Genomic DNA, 17,564 nt, shown 5'->3' on the forward strand with positions numbered 1-17,564 from the left:
TTTCCTGCTTCCATCTGTAGTGTCGCGCTGTAAAGGAAGAGGGTCCTAGGTGCTTCTTTAGGACAAAATCAGAGAAGTGCTTGTGACCTCTTCTGCTACAGACTAAAGCCAGATATCGGGACACCCAGTAAGAATAAATAACTATGCGCTCTCCCCCCAATCGCTTTGAACTGTATTGCATTGAGTGCAAACGCACTGAAAATGCTGCATGTCCTGCGATTGCAATTAACCCTAATTGCAATTGCACTAGAGGGCTCAGCCCCATTTTGATACATTGGTGAAGCGTTTTTGGGAAATGCCAGTGATTGTCTGTGATCCCAAAATGCAGCCAAAAATGCCCTAGTGGATCATTCGGAACTACAGAGGCAGCTGTACAGATATTGAAAATGTCAAGATCCAGGTTGTCAAGTTATTTCTTTAAATCAGGACAGTTATGCAGGCTCTGGGGCTACTCAGACCACAAGCAGCACCTAAACCACATCAAAACTAGACAAGATCAGACCACTGCAGCTTTAACGGTTTATTGCTCAGTCATACAACCTACTATCTAGATGAATTTTACCTCCTCTTGTTACTAATACAGCTATCTTTTGGTGCTGTTTGATTGCTGCTGTGATTTTTACTTTTCATTATATTCATCAAAATAGGCATGAATTTTGTCAAAAATAGGATTTTTTTTACTTTCTGTGCTGACATTTTTCAAATAAAGTAAAATTTCTATATACATTTGTCTAAACTTATTGTGCTACATGTCTGATCAATAAATAGACATTTATAGCATTGTTTTTTGTTTGGGTAAAAGTTATAGCGTTTACAAATTATGGTGCAAAGTGAATTTCCCCAGTTTGAAGCATCTCTTACTTTTCTGAGCACCTGTCATGTTTCATGAGGTGCTAGAATTCCAGGATAGTATAAAAACCCCCAAATGACCCCATTTTGGAAAGAAGACATCCCAAAGTATTCACTAATGGCTCATACACACTGGGTACGGGTGTCGGCGCAACCACGTGGCACGCGCGTGTTGCGGCGACAGGTCGCCCGTGTGTATGATGCGCGCGCCCAGAACAGTCGCCCAGTGGAGCTGTCGGCGACAGCTTCCGCCGCATCGCTAATCCCTCTGCTGCCATGTGGATGTAGAGGGACTTGGCGACGAGCTGTCACCGAGCTGTCGCGCACACGCTCCCGTGTGTTAGCGACAGCTACAAATGTAGCTCATGTGTACTTAGCTTAAGAGGCATAGTGAGTTCATAAACCATTTTATTTTTTGTCACAAGTTAGCGGAAAATGACACTGTGACAAAAAAAAAAAAAAGTTTCCATTTCTGCTAACTTGTGACAAAAAAAATAAAAATGCAATCTGCCAGGGGCTCACCATGCCCCTCTGAATACTTTGGGGTGTCTACTTTCCAGAATGGGGTCATTTATGAGCACCCCTGTAAAGCCTAAAGGTGCTCATAGGACTTTGGGCCCCTTAGCGCACCTAGGCTGCAAAAAAGTGTCACACACGTGGTATCGACGTACTCAGGAGAAATAGTATAATCTGTTTTGGGGTGTATTTTTTACACATACCCATGCTGGGTGGTAGAAATATCTCTGTAAGTAAGAATTTTTTATTTTATTTATTTATTTTTTTTACACACAATTGTCCATTTACAGAGATATTTCTCCCATCCAGCATGGGTATGTGTAAAAATACACCCCCAAAACACATTATACTACTTCTCCTGAGTACGGCGATACCACATGTGACACTTCTTTGCAGCCTAGGTGCGCTAAGGGGCCCAACGTCCTATGAGTACTTTTAGGATTTCACAGGTCATTTTGAGGCATTTGATTTCCAGACTACTCCTCACGGTTTAGGGCCCCTGAAATGCCAGGGCAGTATAGGAACCCCACAAGTGACCCCATTTAAGACACCCCAAGCTATTCCGTTAGGAGTATGGCGAGTTCATAGAAGATTTTATTTTTTGTCAAGTTAGCAGAAATTGATTATTGTTTTTTTTTTTTTCACAAAGTGTCATTTTCCGCTAACTTGTGACAAAAAAAAATAATAAAATTATGAACTCATCATACACCTAACGGAATACCTTGGGGTGTCTTCTTTCTAAAATGGGGTCACTTGTGGAGTTCCAACACTGCCCTGGCATTTTAGGGGCCCAAAACCATAAGGAGTAGTCTGGAAACAAAATACCTCAAAATGACTGTTCAGGGGTATAAGCATCTGCAAATTTTGATGACAGGTCTATGAGGGGCCGAATTTTGTGGAACCGGTCATAAGCAGGGAGGCCTCTTAGATGACAGGTTGTATTGGCACTGAAGTGCAGGAAGCGCAGGATGTTCTCAAATCGTGACCTGGACATGGCAGCAGAGAACATGGGCATGTGATGTATTGGGTGCGTAGACCAATAAGACCGCAATACATTCTTTTTGACTAGACCCATGTTAATTAGAAGGCCCAAAAAAATGTTAAGTTTGGAAACAGAGTGGTTTCCACCGAAAAGGCTGGGCATGGTAGCTTCTCGGATTAGCGGTTACATATTGTGTGGCATAACGGTTGATCTCAGCCACAATGAAGTCGTAGAGATGCACGTTGCAGAACAGATAAAAAAAAGTCTAGGGCCAATCCTAGATTATCTGTCTCCACCTAGACTCCAGACTGGGCGGTGAAAGGGGGCAGTACAGGTGTGGCGGAACAAGGGGATTGCCAATTGGGGTTTGCCAGCACCTCTGGGAGACTATGGGTAGTATGGGCCCGTTTTGCTGGTGGCTGCGACTCGGGTCTTAATGCACAAGCCACCGAACCAGTTTCTACTACCATGCTGGTGCTTGCCACTTCACCAGGGTCTACGGTAGTACTGGTGCTAGGTCCAGGAGATGCCACGCTGCTGGTGCATGCCTCACCAAGAAAACTCGGATCAGCGCTAGCACCACTCTGCTGCCCCAGAGTCTGATCCTGCGGTCCAATGACATGGGGTGTGGTACGCCTGGCTCTAACCGGGACCTCAGCCTCGTCATTGCTATCGGTCAGAGAGCCACTGCTGTTCACCGGTTCGTATTCTGACCAGGATGATTCATCGGATGAGGCTTCCCAATCGCACTCACCCCGCTGGGCCAGAATCTCGACGGCCTCTTCAGCGGAATACCCCTTTTTTGCCATGGTGGACTGCTAAATTTAGGGGGTATTCCTCTGAGACTACCAATGAAAAAGAGCACCTACCTAGCAAAAGGGAGTACTTGTGAAGTAGAAAGCTGTGGTCACTGAGTTGATATAAAAAAAAATAAAAAAAAAAATTAAAAACTGATCCTTATAGCACCACAGTTATTGTACAGTGTTTTTTGGCAGTGATCAGAAAAAAAAATTCTGTCACTGCGGTGGGGCGGGTAAGGGTTTGGCCAGGTGATCAGAAGCCCGCAGGGGGCAGATTAGTGCCTGATCTGATGGGTAGGAGTGCTAGGGGGTGACAGGAGGTGATTGATTGGTGCCTCAGGGAGTGATTACAGGGGAGAATAGATGCAAGCAATGCACTGGCGAGATGATCGGGGGGGGGGGGGGGGGCAGATGAGGGTCTGATCTGATGGGTATGATGGGTGGCAGTGACAGGTGGTGATTGACAGGTGATCAGTGGGTGATTACAAGGGAGATTACATGTATACAGTACATGGGGGGGGGGGGGGTCTGGGGAGGATCTGAGGGTGTGGGGGGTTATCAGGACAGAATCTAAAATATAGCGTTGACAGATCGTGATTGGGTGCAAACAGTGGTCTGAGGGGGTGATCAGGGGGGGTCTGAGGGGGGCAGGATCAGTGTGTGTGTGTCTACATACACAGCTGCCTCCTCCCCTGGTGGTCCTTCGATCACTGGGACACCAGGGGAGGAGGCAGCCTGTATAATACACTTTGCATACATTACAAAGTGTATTATACACTTTTGCAGGGGAGATCGGAGTGCTTACAACACGCAGGCGCTGCTAAATGGCTGGCGGGTGGGCGGAGCCTAATGCCGGCGGATGCACACGCATCCCTGTGCACGATCCCCGGCTAATTAGTCCCCCAGGTGCTGCCGCCTTTCGGAATTACGAGGTCCTGGGGGTGCCACTTTGCTGCCGCCGCCTATTGGTAGTGGGCGGTCGGCAAGTGGTTAAAGAGGAACTGTCGCGAAAATCTGAAAATTTAAAACACATACAAATAAGAAGTTCAATTCTCCTAGAGTAAAAAAGGAGCCATAAATTACTTTTCTCCCATGTTGCTGTCACTTACAGCAAGTAGTAGAAATCTGACATTACTGACAGGTTTTGGGCTAGTCCATCTCTTCATGGGGGATTCTTAGCATGGCCTTTATTCTATAGAAAGACATTCCCAGAAAATGATTTATACAAAGATGCTGGCCAGCCTCCCTGCACACTAATTTGGCTGTTGGACAGAGCAACTGCCATTCACTAAGTGCTTTTAAAAATAAAGAAAACCCTGAGAACCCCCTATGAGAAGATGGGCAGGTCCAAAACCTGTCGGTAATGTTAGATCTCTACTACTTACTGTAAGTGACAGCAACATAGGAGAAAAGTAATTTATGGCTAATTTTACTCAGGAAAAAACGTACTCATTTGTATGTGTTTTAAATTTAAGATTTTCGCCACAGTTCCTCTTTAAGGCCGCTTTGACAACAAGACGTTGCGTTTTAGGGGACGTTAAGGTCGCATAACGTGCCCCTAACGCAATGCATGGTGGTGTGGAAGTTGGACGTCAGATTGAGCCTCTTAGTGCTATCCTGGGAAGTCCGGATCTTTTCAATGATTCGGATGATTCGAATCAGATCATTGAAAAGATCTGGATCTTTGAAGCGAATCTTTGAATCATTTTACTAGGGAAGCAGGAAGCAGGGGTGCAGCAGAGTGAGAGGTGCAGGAGAATGAAGGCACATTGAGGGTGATAATGAGGAAGGGAGAGATGCAGCAGGAAGACTGTGCACAAACTGCAGTTCCTGTTTCTTCCAGACAGCCACTGTGAACCGAATCCTTCATTGTGATGATCCGGATGATTCGACTCACAAAAAAGATCCGGATCAAAGATCTGAATCGTTCATGATCTGGACAACACTACAGTGCAGTGAATATTAGCCATGTGGCTAGGAACACTAGAGGACTCTCCCCTTATTAAGCATGTGCAAACAGTCTAATGCAGCTAAAACCACATATAACGCACAGCATGCTGCACTTTCTTTGAACGTCCAGCGTTACACTGTAACACAACGTGGGCACTGAACAGCCCATTGATTTTTCATTACTGTGAGTTGGGCTGCGTTACAGGCTGCTCTAATGTGCGCCTGTAACGTCCCATTGTGAAAGCAGCCTAAAGGGATGAGTTGGCAACGCTGGCAAGGTGTTAGGAAGAATTCCTGGTTTATGCAAAGGGAGGGAATCATAATAAGTCATGGTGATATGATCAGTGTCATGGTACTATGTAATGAAGGCAATGTAACGGGCAGTATCACACCCCAATTGTAAGCCTATGCAGCCTTTAGAGCACTTTAGGTGTGATGCAATCCAACTGACTCTGGAATTCCAACTGTAATAGAGAGCGGAGATACCGCCGCAGAGGCAAGCGGCATGGCGGCTATCTCCGCGTAACAGCCGGCGGCCTCTGCCGCGCAGTTACATGCTGCTGCTCTGCCTGGTCCTTCTATTGCACAAAGATTGAGAGCTACGTACGTTGCCTACTCTGCTTGTCTGACCTTCCTGCCCTCACCAGTGGGCCTAGCCACTGGTGAGGGATCTGTAGTAGCCTTCACCTACTCCTCAGGTGAAGCTCAGCTGCAGCACTGTCTGTAACACCTGCTCCTCAGGTGTCCACTGTGCTGCAAGGATGATCACCTGAGGAGCAGGCGATTAAGACTATACTGCAGCTAGTCAGTGGTCCCTGCTCCTCAGGTGTCCACTGGTTGCAGTACTGTCTGAGTCACCCGCTCCTCGGGAGATCTCCTCTTCCTCATTACTGTTGCACCAAACACTATCTCACATTGGTTGTCCTGTGTCTGGCTATACTAGCATTATTGGTGATTAAGCAGATCACCACATAATCAGGTATAGCATCTGTATTATTGGTGATACTGCAGATCACCAATAATCAGAAAATCTGTTTTGCTGACACCAATCGTTACACCAACGTATTGCGTTACAGCATAACACATGAACATTGGCAGTGAAGCATACTTTTCATTGAATGTGTGCTTCACTGTAAAATGACAACCATAACATTCGATGCAACTTTCCCCCTGCATTGTGTTCCTGTTTTTACAGGGAAGGCAACATAGCTCCCACAGTGAACTTAGCCTAATATTATTTACTGTGGCTTACAGTGAGATTCCTACAAATATTTAATATGTGCAGATTGAAGATAAAAGGTAAAATGTAATTACAGTCAGTTAAAAACTGACTTACATAATGATGGCATAGTAGAAGTACATTTTGGTACAACGCAAAGATACCCTTTAACCGCCTAACGCCGACAGGCGTCGGCAGGTCGAAGTGGTGTTACCATGGAAATGGCCGCTCAGTTCACGGCGGGTGTCTCCGTGAACAGCCTGCGAACCTCAGATCGCGGCTCGCAGGCTAAATGTAAACACGCGGGGAAGAAATCCCCGCTGTTTACATCATACGGCGCTGCTGCAGCAGCGCCGTAAAGGAGTTCGGCGATCCCCGGCCTCTGATTGGATCTGAAGTCTATCAGAGGCGGCGCAGGACGGATCGCCGTCCTGTGCCACCCATAGGAAGGTGGAGAGGGAGGGAAGGGGAAGGAGGCGGAACCTCGCTGCGGAGGGGGGCTTTAAGGAGCGCCCCCCCCCCGCCCCGCTGAACGAAAATAGCCGGCGCCGATCAGACTCCCCCAGCAGGACATCCCCCTAGTGGGGAAAAAGGAAGGGGGGGGGGTTTGGTCGCCTGCTGATCTGTGCTGTGGGCTGGAGAGCCCACGCAGCACAGATTTGCGTAAACAAGCCCGTTCCTTAAGTGGTTAACCACTCATGAGCGCTAGAGATCTTAATAATTAAGTTGAATGAAACTTAAAGTTACCTGAGCAAATTGCTGTGATCACCTGAGCCATTCACTTGGTCCATCTAAAGTAAGTTATGATCACTTTTAAATGGATCTTTTAAAATGTAAGGGATCCCCAACCCTTGGTCCACTGCCAGTCACAGGCTGTGCGGAGCCAGGCCTTGCCTGTCTGACTGCACAGAGTTTGAGATGCTGAGAGTAGCGTGCACTAACAGGAGGCTGGAGAAGTAGAGCTGTCTGCTGCCGCCTGGTATCTAATTTGTAAAGCAGCATGCTTTCTATCTGTATTTACACTGGGTGGCAGCAGTGAGGATGACGCACTGGTCTCTTGCCAGTCACAGAGTTGCATTGCTGCACAGAGGTGAGGTAAGCAGCTGATGCAAGAAGTTAGTGCAGGAAGCATGGATGGCTAAACGTGTAGGGAAGGTAAGTGTGGGGAAGAGGGAAAGGGTGCTCACCAGAACTAGCCGGGTGGAGCACCCGGCTAAAAGACACTGGGGAGAACACTGTGCTAGGTTGCATACTTGATTTCAGTTCTGCTTCAATGGTTTGTATTGCAACATGTATACAAGTAGAAATAAATAATGCATCAGGTAGCACGGATGAGAATAACAGAAACATAAAAGGAATCTGGCAACATACCTGCAAGGTGTCACGTAGATACTGGATTACACCAGGCTTTCAGTGAGCACACTCTACAAGGAAAAAAAAAATCGTAAGGAATCTATTTTTGGAATTTGACAGCAGATGGCTCTAGAACAGTAATCCTCTTCCACGGAGCAGAAGAGTTGGCTGCTCCAATCCCATTTTACATATGCAATGAGCAATCAGTCACATTCTACCATGGTGAAGGCTAGTAAATATGCAAACACTACATGTTGTTGCATGCACAGCAATCAATGAATAACAAACAATGGGTGACACATCAGAACTATTTATTCCTTTCAGCAGCAAGGTGAACATACTGCCTGCATGTTAAAAATTGGGTGCGCATAGGCAAACATACAATAGAAAGCAATAATCAGCACGGGAGATTAAAATCTATTGACAAAATAAAGGAAAAATAAAAGATAAGCTGTTTAAATAAAATCATGCAGTAACATTTTCTGCAAAGGTTTAGAAGACAAACATATAAGCCAGTTTCTAAATAACTGTATGGTAACCTGTCATAAATGCACGTGTCAAATCTTGTGTTCTTTTTAAAACCGAGAACACTAAGCATTGAGCAAGCAAATCTTAAAGGCAAAGTCCTGTGCTCTTCCCCCAACCATCTCCCATAGGAAATATTCCTTTCTATATATTGTATTAGCTGAACTCCTAATTTGCAGCAGTCACATGACCAGTCTTGCTCTCTTTCTCCCGGTAATGTCTGGCACCCTAGAAGTCTAGGCTAAACCACTGCACACACTGCAGTTAGACTTGTATATTGCACTATTCCTCCTGCAATAGTAGAGAATAGTTGTTGCTGCCAGCAGGATCGGTACTCCACCGCAGATCTAAACACAACAAACTTGAGACTTTTTCTAGCCTTGTGCCTCTACCTTCAACAGAGAGGAAGGTTGTTTAAAACTAGAATTGCATGCATTTAAAGGTCAGCCCTTTGGGGTTTTTTCTTTTTTTTTTTTTTTTTTTTTGTCTCACACTGCGTACTTGCAAAAGTAAAGTTGCACTTCTGTAAAGAAATCCTGCACCACAAAAAAAATAAAAATAAGCTAGGCTGCCATGCTACAGCCCAATCAAATGACTGATTTAAAAAAAACCAAAAAACAAACTGAGGCATCTATCATCCCAAACAAATAAAGCTACAGCATTTCCACTGAGGGTTTTTAAAGGATACCCGAAGTGACATGTGACATGATGAGATAGACATGTGTATGTACAGTGCCTAGCACACAAATAACTATGCGGTGTTACTTTTTTTTTTCTTTCTCTGCCTGAAAGAGTTAAAGATCAGGTATTTAAGTGGCTGACTCAGTCCTGACTCAGACAGGAAGTGACTACAGTGTGATCCTCACTGATAAGAAATTCCAACTATAAAACACTTTCCTAGCATAAAAATGACTTCTGAGAGCAGGAGAGAGATAAAAAGGATCAATAGTTCATAGATTTTAGCTCTGGCATACTTCAATAAATGTGTCAGAGCAAAAACAACAAAATCAGTTAAAAAAAACAACTTAAAAAGTAATTTAAACAGAATAAAACTGTGGAATATCTTAATTTATAGGAGAAGGAAGATAGATACAATCATTTATTCTATTAGTTTGTTTTCGCCCCGGGTGTCCTTTAATTCTGAACAAACAGAAGAAGAAAAAAAAAAAAAAAACAACTACTCACCTATGTAAAGGGAAGGCTCTGGATCCTACAGAGCCTTCCCCTTGCTCTCTTCTCTGCATGCCCTTGGTCCAATGCTGTCCTGTGTTGAAATTCCGCACTTTCGGGACTCCTCGAAGGGCTTTGGAAGTACTTGCATCCCTAGTGCCTCCAAAGAGACATCTGTACTCACACATGTGCAGTATGGATCTGCTAGTTTTTAGAAGTACATGGGGACAAGAGTACTCCCGAAGCCTTCAAGGGGTCTACCAAAGTCATATTCAGCCAGATGGTTCACATTACAGGGCTCTGTAGTGGAGAGAAAGCCCATACACTGTCTCTGTCCACTGAATGGAACACCTATTCAGATGTGTGTTGCATCAGAGACTTGTCATAATAGCATTGCTATAACGACATATCTGATTTCAGCCCAGTGTCAATAACTGTGCAGTAGCAGTGGAGTGGATCAACACCCAATGGGGATAGAGGTGTGCTATGCAGGATACCCTGTAGCCCAACCGGGTCAATTAGCAAGAAGCGCCTCAATATAATTAAACTTTCTGATAAGACTGTTTTATGCCTCCCTAGATAAGTTTGCTTTCATTTGGGATATCTGGTCAAATTATTGTGATCAAGTGGCCTCGAGAACCTTGGTACCTGTAGCTCATGCATCAGGCTGACTGGGGGAAGATTTGTGAATGCAATTCTTCTTCGTTGTATATTACTCATTGCCTGTTTTTTTTGCCTGCAACCTATTGTACTTTTTGTACTTTTTAGACTTAGGGATGTGGAGTCGAGTAGTCAAGAACAATTTTTGTGTTGCCTCTGTGTATGTCTAGTAATTTTTATAGTGTAAGTGATGTACATATATTGAACTTGACGCTTCAATGGTCCTGTCATGATTGTTTTGGTTGACAAGTATGAATAATCACTGTCCAGAACATTTATTCGCCACTTTACCTGTCCTATGAAGCAGGAAACCAGAGGGAGGAAAATTGCCATTGTGAGCTATTGCTGAGAACAATAGAATGGGCTACAACTTGATGCAATGCTATTGGGACTGCGCCAGGGTTGGGAGATTCATGTGCAAATAATAGACTGTCATTGGAAACAATCACTACAGACTGCTTTAGTCAGCCAAAGTCTTGTGTGATCCATAACTTAGCTAGTTAATGTCTCTACAATATGCTCCTAAAGACTTAATGGGCTACATAATACCACAAGAGCTGCAGGAAGGATTAAAGCAAATAGGGACTGAATCCGTAGGATGCTGCTACCATCAGCAGATCGACCTAAATCTTCCATCCTGTCAGACAGATCAAATACATCGAAATCGGCCAAAATGATAAGATTTGAAATAATCTATTTCTGATTGATTCTATAGAATTGATCGATTGCTGAAATCGACCAGTGTATGGGCCCCTTAAACTCTGGGGCACTTAATAGCCTGAGGCCCAGTTTACACTTAATCAGTTGGTATGCGTTAGTGTGTGTTAGTATGCATTTTTTCCATAGCAGTGCATTGGGAAAAAGATTTCAGTTAAGTGTGAACTGTGCCATAGGAAAACATGGGCATTACTTTGAAAAAACAGAGCAACTGATTAAAGAGGAACTCCAGTGAAAATAAAGTAATAAAAAAAAAAGTGCTTCATTTTTACAATAATTATGTATAAATGATTTAGTCAGTGTTTGCCCATTGTAAAAAAAAAAAATCTTTTAAAATCCCTGATTTACATTCTGACATTACATGGTGACATTTTTACTGTTGGCAGGTGATGTAGCTGCTGCATGTTTTTTGGCAGGTGGAAACAGCTGTAAACCGCCATTTCCCACAATGCAGCAAGGTTCACAGACAGGAATCTGCCAGGAGTACGTACTCAGAATTTCTTTGTGGGAGGGGTTTTACCACAATATCAGTCATACAGCACCCCCTGATGGTCTGTTTGTGAAAAGGAATAGATTTCTCATGTAAAAGGGGGTATCAGCTACTGATTGGGATTAAGTTCAATTCTCAGAATTTCTTTGTGGGAGGGGTTTTACCACAATATCAGTCATACAGCACCCCCTGATGGTCTGTTTGTGAAAAGGAATAGATTTCTCATGTAAAAGGGGGTATCAGCTACTGATTGGGATTAAGTTCAATTCTTGGTCGGAGTTTCTCTTTAAGTGTAAAAGGGGCCTGACACAGATTAGAGACCTTAAAAAGAGAATCTGTACTCTAAAATTCTTACAAAAAAAAGCATACCATTCTATGCATTATGTTCTCCTGGGCCCCTCCGTGCTGTTTCTGCCACTCCCTGCTGCAATCCTGGCTTGTAATTGCCAGTTTTAGGCAGGGTTTACAAAAAAGACATGGCTGCTAACAGCATGTGATAGGCTGAGAGTAGCTCAGTGTGTGAGTCATACAGAACTTGGAGGGGGCCTGGAGAGGGTGTTTATAGCTTCCATCCCATCACAAGCAGACCAGCACATTCCAGCCCGAGTGCCTGAGCCCGACAGAGCAGACAGAGGAAAGAAGATTAGAATATATAAGAGATAACACAGTCACTATGCAACTAGGAAAGGCTGCAATAAGCCAGAACACATTAGAACAAGTATAGGAACTTATAGGATAGAAGAAATAGGGCTGAAAATTGTGTTACAGAGTCTCTTTAAAACATTCAACCAACTTTGTACATTTTTAAATTTGTTTTAAGTTTGTTTTAAAAACAAACCCTTGGATACTTAAAAAAATAATAATTTGGAGTATAATTATACAAATATTGCTTCTCTCATCAGTTTATCTTCACCTCTGGTTCACTTTAATGATCAAAACTGCTTGATATTAATTAGTTCAATTAAACCATGTATGGCTCATTAACTTCTTGGGGGTGGAAGTGGGGAGCATAAAGCCATAAAAACAAATATTTCCAGCAAAAGTAAAAATATTTTTGCTTTGCCAAACCTCATCCAATGGCCAAAACTGAGCTCTGATCATGGGCCAGTTGTCCTATTAGTTTATAATGCAAAATATGCAGACTGACTTTACATTGACCCACTGTTTGTAAAATAACACTTTTTACTTGTCATCTAGACCAGTGTTTTTCAACCAGTGTTCCGCGGCACACTAGTGTGCCGCGGAACGTTGCCTGGTGTGCCGTCCTCTTCTCCCCCTCCCGCCCGTGCCGCCGCTGTTATTAGCATAGCAGCGGCCGCTCTCCCCTCTCCGGCGCCTGTATATTCTAGCAGCGCATCTCCGGCTGCTCTGTCTGTGTGATGCGGAAGGAGGGAGGGCTCGGTTCCCATAGTAACGGCGATACATATCGCCGTTACAGGAAGCCGCTGCCCGGATGCTTCCTTCCGCATCACACAGACAGAGCAGCCGGAGGTACGCTGCTAGAATATACACGCGCTGGAGAGGGGAGAGCAGCAGCTGTTAAGGTAATAACAGCGGCGGCCGCGGGGACGGGCGGGAGGCACTATACTGGCTATCCTGGGGCACTATACTAGCTTATACTGGGGCACTATTCTGGCTATACTGGGGCACTATACTAGCTATACTGGGGCACTATACTGGGGTACTATTCTGGCTATACTGGGGCACTATACTAGCTATACTTGGGCACTATACTGGGGCACTATACTGGCTATACTGGGGGGCTATACTGGGGCACTATGCTGGCTATACTGGGGCACTATGCTGGCTATACTGGGGCACTATACTGGCTATACTAGGGCACTATACTGGGGGGCTATACTGGGGCACTATACTGGCTATACTGGGGCACTATACTGGGGGGCTATACTGGGGCACTATACTAGCTATACTGGGGGGCTATACTGGGGCACTATTCTGGCTATACTGGGGCACTATGCTGGCTATACTGGGGCACTATGCTGGCTATACTGGGGCACTATGCTGGCTATACTGGGGCACTATGCTGGCTATACTGGGGCACTATGCTGGCTATACTGGGGCACTATGCTGGCTATACTGGGGCACTATGCTGGCTATACTGGGGCACTATGCTGGCTATACTGGGGCGCTATTCTGGCTATACTGGGGCACTATACTAGCTATACTGGGGCACTATGCTGGCTATACTGGGGCACTATGCTGGCTATACTGGGGCACTATGCTGGCTATACTGGGGCACTATTCTGGCTATACTGGGGCACTATACTGGCTATACTGAGGCAACTAAACTCCCTACACTGGGGCTACTATGCTAGCTATGCAGCCGCAACTCCGCCCGTCGCCACCCCAACCCCCCCCCCCCCCCCCCCCCCGAGCCCCAACCCCCGCGCCGTTCCCCGGAGAAAAATTTGGTCAGGCAGTGTTCCCCGGGCCGGAAAAGGTTGGGAACCACTGATCTAGACGAAAAACACATTCCTGAAATATTTAGGGATACGTTGTTAAGCCATGCAACTGTTTGGTCAGTAGGTGGCACTATAAGCCCAGTGTCTCTCCCATTAGCATCCAGTTTCACAGAGAAAAATAAGAGAAAAAAAATAAAATACATGATAAAATGCTCTAAAATAGATCTGGTCTTCCAATGCAGTAATAGGGCACAAGGAAGAGCAATCTGGAGAGAAAGAAAAACATTTTTTTTTACAAAAATTTGAAAAATACTACACACAAAATGACAATGTAAAATAATGCACTATAAAACTACTGAAGTGTTTTTAACAGCTGGATTTAACAGCAGAGGTTTCACCATCACTCAGAATCAATCTGGATCAGCTGCTAGAATACAAGTAGTCATGACAGAAGCTCATGTCACTACTTGAGGCATGAAGGATGGGTGTTGCAGCACGATTTAGGATTAGAAACCAGGCAGATATTGGTCCTCCGCTCACGGCATGCTTACCGGCAAAATAAAAAAGTCATAAGTAGTGAGGACAATTCTGGCAGTCAACTGACAGCAGCAATTGTGGGGTGAAAGCACAACCGAGCACAGTCTATATTTAGTATGTTTCAGTCAAAAGCAAAGACAAGATATTACTGCTGTTTGCTTGGGGTAGAAATGCATACTTCCCCACTATACATTCTGCAAAGCGATTTTTATAGGAATATAAATTGCACATTTTATAGGAAATGCACATTCCCTTAAGGGGGGGGGGGGGGGGAACAATCGCTCTAGAAATTGGCATGTGCAGCAAGTTTTCGATTATCCGAAAATCAAAATGCTGCAGTGAACACCCTCATACGGCGATACTGCTGTAGTGCTTTGCCGATCGCTGGCGATTGGCAAACAGTGTAATCAATGGTGCGGATGCACTATGGGACTTAGAGGATAGCCACCACACGGTTTCCATGTACCTAATGCGGTTTTCATTCAGTTCTACTTGCCTCAGTCGGGTGAGTTGATTGGCTGCTTTAGGTTTAATGTCATTGGTTGTTGGTTTCTTATTGCTGTATATAAGTACAATATGTGCTGTCTTGCTCTGTTGGCGAAACTGCTTGATAACAGGCAGTTGCCAGAAACAGCGGGCTGCCGCTGCAAAGCCATCAGAGCATGTTTTCATCTATGTTAATGAAATAAAATAGCTGGTAATTATCGGTGGTGCCAGTCTTCACTGCACCTGCATTTGAAAAATTCATTCAATTTTGCAATTCTGTAAGTGCCTTACCTTTTTAAGATTATACTTTGATAATGTGGTGACCACATTTGGACCAAATCACTCATAATTTAAGCCAGTTTGCATGTCCACAGTGGGTGAAATGTCAACACCACTCAAGCCTGCTCATACACACACACACACACACACACATACACACACACACACACACACAGTTTGTTTATAAACCAACAAAATGGCCACCAAAACAGGAAGTAGGTTGATGTACAGTATGTCCACACATAGAAAATACATCCATACACAAGCAGGCTGTATACACCCTTCCTTTTGAATCTCAAGAGATCATTGTGTGTTTCTTCCCACCTGCAGTTCTCATGCACTGAAGTTTCAGGCTGCTTGTTTTTCTCCTGCAAACAGCTTTGCCCTTGTCTGTAATTCTGCAGTATGTGAAAGCCCAGCCAGCTCAGAGGACGATTTATCCAGCTTGTAAAAGATAAGAGAGAAGATGCTCTAATCTAAATAATACACAGGCAGTGTGCATAAAGGGGCCTGGAAGGGTGAGTTCATAGCAGAACCACAACACTGAAGAACTTGGCAGCCTTCCAGACACAGGCCGACAAGTCTGACAGGGGAAAGATACATTGATTTATTACAGAGATAGTGATAGCAGAAAGTGCTGCAGTAAAGCAGAACACATTAGAATAGCTTTTGGAACTAGTAGGATGATAAAAAACAGGATGCAATTTTTGTTACGGAGTCTCTTTAAAGAAAACCTGAACTGAAAATTAAAAGTCAAAATAAGCATGCACAAGTCATACTTACCTTCCATGTAGTCTACTCCTCAGTGTCTTTCTCCTGTCCCGTGTCCTGTTTGTTCACGGTGATCAAGGGAATTTTCCGTCCTCCATTTTGAAAATAGCCATTACCCACAACAGCTTTCTGGTCAACACACAGTTAAACTGTAACATCGCCCACTTGAGCCATAGGGAAACATTGACATTACCTGGTACATCAGTTTTCCTCTCAGCTATAACTGACAGCAACTGATATTTTACTGACAGCAACTGATATATTTCAGATCTGACAAAATGTTGTCAGAACTAGAAGGGATCATTGTCAGAAGAAAATGGTGAGCTTCTGAGAGGAACTGAGGGCAAGGTAACTCTGTAATGTTCATTTGAAGTTAACTCATGTGCTTATTTTAAATATTATTACTTAGTACAGGTTCTCTTTAAGCTCCTCGCCCAAACATCAGTACCGGAGGTCAGGCTCCCGCAATGATGTTGCCACCTGTCTTCAGAGCACAAGGCAATACTACCTTCTACCAAGAAGCAGGTTTCCATTTACTCTTGAGGAGAGCTTCATCATTTGCACACAGGAAGCACAAGTGGATTTATAACACTTGTAACGGAATAAAAAAAAAGCAAGTTTTGACTAGGCTAAAGTAACACACCACTAAATATATTAAGCTGGATACTCAAAAACCAGGGTTGCTTCCACAAGCAACCACTGCCATGATTGTGGAGAAATACAAACCCCACCTTGAATGAAAGTGGATTGTCACTCTTAGGGCCGGTTCACACGGACGGCAGGCGGCGTCTACCGCCAAGCGTTCGGGACCCATCGGCTAAACGCTCCCATTCAAGTGAATGGGAGCGTTTAGCATTGCGCGGTTACCGTCGATTACCGTCGATAGCATAAGCGCGGCGTTCCAATCACGATTTAACGCGTCGTTTCGGCCGTCCCTAGAAGCCGCATGCGACGTCCAGGGACGGCTAGCTGACGCGGCTTCATGTCCCCCTGCGGGGAGGAGAAACGCCGAACGCGACGATCTCAGTACTGCCGCCAGCGAACAGGACGTCACAGGACGACACGACTTCCTGGCCGCCCCAACGCCGCCTGCCGTCCGTGTGAACCGGCCCTTAGGAAAACTATATTTATGGATATAAAAAAAACAAACAAAAAAACACCCCTTCCCTTTGTTTTCTTAGAAGTTATAGTAGTTATAGTTGCACATTAAAGCACAGAGGCATTTCGGACTTATTCCTCTTTAAAAGGAAAACTTAAGTGAGATGGATTTAAACAATGCAAATTTCCTGGCAGTCCATAATCTCAATACTTTAAACGCACTGCTGAGATTTTCACACAAAAAGTGGACTCCTCTGCATCACTCAGATATAAAGATCAAACAGGAAGAGCTAGCTCACAGAATGCAGTACATATGAAGCAAGTTGGCAACTCAGAAGAATGTGAAAGTTTGGGAAACGTTAATAGTCATGATTTTCCTGTATAAATAGTTGGTTGTTACGATAAAAAAGTCAGTAAAATATATCATATAGGAGACCCACACAGTGATATTTAAGAAGTGAAATTAAGTTTATTGGATTTACTGAAAAAGTGTCCAATAATTGTTTAAACAAGATTAGGCAGGTGCATAAATTTGGGCACCACAAAAAAAAATGAAATCAATATTTAGTAGATCCTCCTTTTGCAGAAATTACACCCTCTAAATGCTTCCTGTAGGTTCCAATACGAGTCTGGATTCTGGTTGAAGGCATTTTCGGACCATTCATCTTTACAAAACATTTGTAGTTCATTGAGGTTTGATGGCTTCTGAGCATGGACAGCTCTCTAAACTCACGCCACA

At 44.3% G+C, this 17,564-nt stretch overlaps 1 protein-coding gene across 1 annotated transcript in view; it reads right to left on the reverse strand.

Annotated features, from left to right (window-relative positions):
- Positions 1–17,564, reverse strand: part of ADARB1 (adenosine deaminase RNA specific B1) — a 168,750-nt gene that overhangs the window by 93,224 nt on the left and 57,962 nt on the right. The window contains exon 2 of the mRNA XM_068245211.1: positions 7,688–7,740. The gene's annotated coding sequence lies outside the window, so the exon portion shown is untranslated. The remainder of the gene's footprint in view (positions 1–7,687; positions 7,741–17,564) is intronic.

Source organism: Hyperolius riggenbachi, chromosome 7 (genome assembly GCF_040937935.1).
Source record: "Hyperolius riggenbachi isolate aHypRig1 chromosome 7, aHypRig1.pri, whole genome shotgun sequence".
Taxonomy (NCBI): domain Eukaryota; kingdom Metazoa; phylum Chordata; class Amphibia; order Anura; family Hyperoliidae; genus Hyperolius; species Hyperolius riggenbachi.